The sequence below is a fragment of the Nicotiana attenuata genome, unplaced genomic scaffold (genome assembly GCF_001879085.1).
Source record: "Nicotiana attenuata strain UT unplaced genomic scaffold, NIATTr2, whole genome shotgun sequence".
Classification (NCBI taxonomy): Eukaryota; Viridiplantae; Streptophyta; class Magnoliopsida; order Solanales; family Solanaceae; genus Nicotiana; species Nicotiana attenuata.
The window spans coordinates 1-2,374 of NW_017685120.1; the positions used below are offsets into that span (position 1 = coordinate 1).

The 2,374-nt window shown below is 36.5% G+C and overlaps 1 long non-coding RNA gene across 1 annotated transcript; it reads left to right on the forward strand.

The window, feature by feature from the left end:
* The first annotated feature begins 297 nt into the window (after nt 1–297).
* LOC109222137 lies at nt 298–2,138 on the forward strand. The gene is made up of 4 exons (XR_002067357.1): nt 298–699; nt 795–898; nt 978–1,054; nt 1,871–2,138. It is a non-coding gene; the product is annotated as an uncharacterized LOC109222137 (long non-coding RNA).
* The last annotated feature ends 236 nt before the right edge of the window (nt 2,139–2,374 follow it).

Below are 2,374 nucleotides of genomic sequence, written 5' to 3' on the forward strand. Positions count from 1 at the left end.
CGTGAGCGACCAACTTTGGTCGCTAATTTTGAATTATATTTATTTATATTTTATAAAAAAATTTTAAATAATAATATAATTATTAAAATTTTATAAGTGGGTCCCACTTTAGCGACCAAAGTTGGTCGCTAATTTCAGCATTTCTTTGACCAAGCAAGTCTGACCAGTCCGGTCAACATTTTGACCAAATTAGCGACCAAAAAGCGACCAATCTTGGTCGCTAATGTATTTAAAATAATTATTTAATTATTTTCTCCAATTTAGCGACCAACATTGGTCGCTTTTCCTGACAGACTTGGTCGCTTTTTTCCGGATTTTTAGTAGTGTTTGTCAAAATATGTGGGAGGAATCGACATCAAGATTGTTGAGATATAGCTAGCTGTAGGAGTCTGCTTCACTAGTAAGAACTTTAAGACAACCTCTCCACGGATTGGATTATTTGTAAACAGCAAGCAAGAATCAGTTGGTGGTGTTTTAGACAAGTAACTCGTTCACCATCGCACTTAGTGATAGCTGTATTAAGGAAAGGAGCTGTTGATCGACTAAGTGCTTCAAGCTATTCTTTTTATGTAAACAATATATTTAGACTGTTGGAGATTCTTTATCTAACATGGCAAATATTTTGGCCTTAGTTAGACTTTCTAAAGCTTTGGCAGAGGACAAATCACTTACTTTGCTACATATTTCGATACCCACTTGGTACTGTTTATAAATAAAATTACGTTATTTTATCAAAAACATAATTAGTATGTAAAACAAAACAAACCCTTACTGTATTATATGCCCTTTTGCAGGTCAAGAAACATATTAAACAAAGGCAAGGTCATGAAGGTGGAATATTTACAGTTGAAGCCCCGCTGCATGTATCCAATGTTCAGGTTGTAGATCCAGTCACAGGGTATGCATGTATTTATTTTTCTCTTACCAAATGTGTTTTGCTCGTAGAACATGGTGGTAGCTCATGTCATCTTCCACAGGAAACCATCAAAGGTCGGAATTAGATACCAAGAGGATGGCTCCAAAGTAAGAGTCTCAAGAGGTATAGGAGCGTCAGGTATTATTCCCCGGCCTGATATCTTAAAAATAAGGGCCACACCAAGGCCTACAGTTGGTAATTATCAAATTCTCTCACCTTCACCTGAGTATATGCTTCTAGATGAGTATTTCTGGTGCATCTTAAACGTAGTATATGCCGTATGTTTCTTCTCTCTGTTTCTTTCTTTTTTTTTTTTTTCTTTTTGAAGAGTTGTTGGGGATGGGTTCTTAAAAAAAATATTTCTGTTTATAGCCTTAATGGTATAATCTGATTTCAACTGGAAGAAGAAATTAAAGCTTAAAACTTTAAAAAGCTAAGAATCAATTGTAGACACAACTTCATGATGCAGCTTAATGTAGGATAGGTTTCATTTAAGACAAATTGTTGAAATATGCATGACATGTTATGCTGCGGTTTTAAGAAGCGTAACCTAAAATTATATTGTAAGTCAAATTTAGATGAAGCGTGGATCTGGGGAGATCAATAATTTGGTTTATTCTTCTGTTACTTTCCTGTGGGCATACTATTTGGGAATATGGAAGGTTGAAGCTGGGAACGGCTTGGGGATTGGGTTGCGCACTTTGAGAAATATGTGTGCTGAGTGATGATGGATGGTTCCTGAGGTGTGCGACTTAAGTATTCTTTTTGCTGTGAGTAGATGGTGCTTGTCATTGTTGCATACCGCGTTCCTTCATTTGACTTGAAGGAAATATTTCATAGAGTTGGTTCTACCAAATTTAAGATGTTTGATTACTCTTCCAGGGTCAATTTTTGTGTGTATTCGGCTGACGTCTGATCCTCTTTCTTCTGGATGTTCTCCTTTTCGTTGTGCAGCTGGTCCCAAGGATACTCCAATGGAGGTGGTCATGGAGAGGACATATGATCCAAAAACAGGAAAAGGCATGCCAGATCTCTGAGAAAATTATCTGTATTTACACATCTTAATGTGATGAAGGTGGTGCAGATGCTTGTTACTTGCATTACTTTTGTGAAAGCTGGCATAAGATGGTTATTTGTTTCAGTAGAATCTCAATGTACACTGTTTCGCTTTAGACCAAGAGAATTTGCTACTCTCATTAAAATCGAGTATGCACCGAGACTTCTCCAATATTTTTTTTAAACTTAAATGAGTCATCTGGGGATTCTTCAATTGAAAAATTGATGGGACGTTCACAAACCCGATTCTACAGATATTTCTGGGAGAAATTCAAAAATAGCCAGATTAACAAGTGGTCGTTCAAAAATAGCCCAGTTTCAAAAGTAATCGAAATTTAGCCACTTTTCATGTAAAGATAAATCTGAGCGAAAACACTGTTCAAACCCCGGAAAAACGCCAGT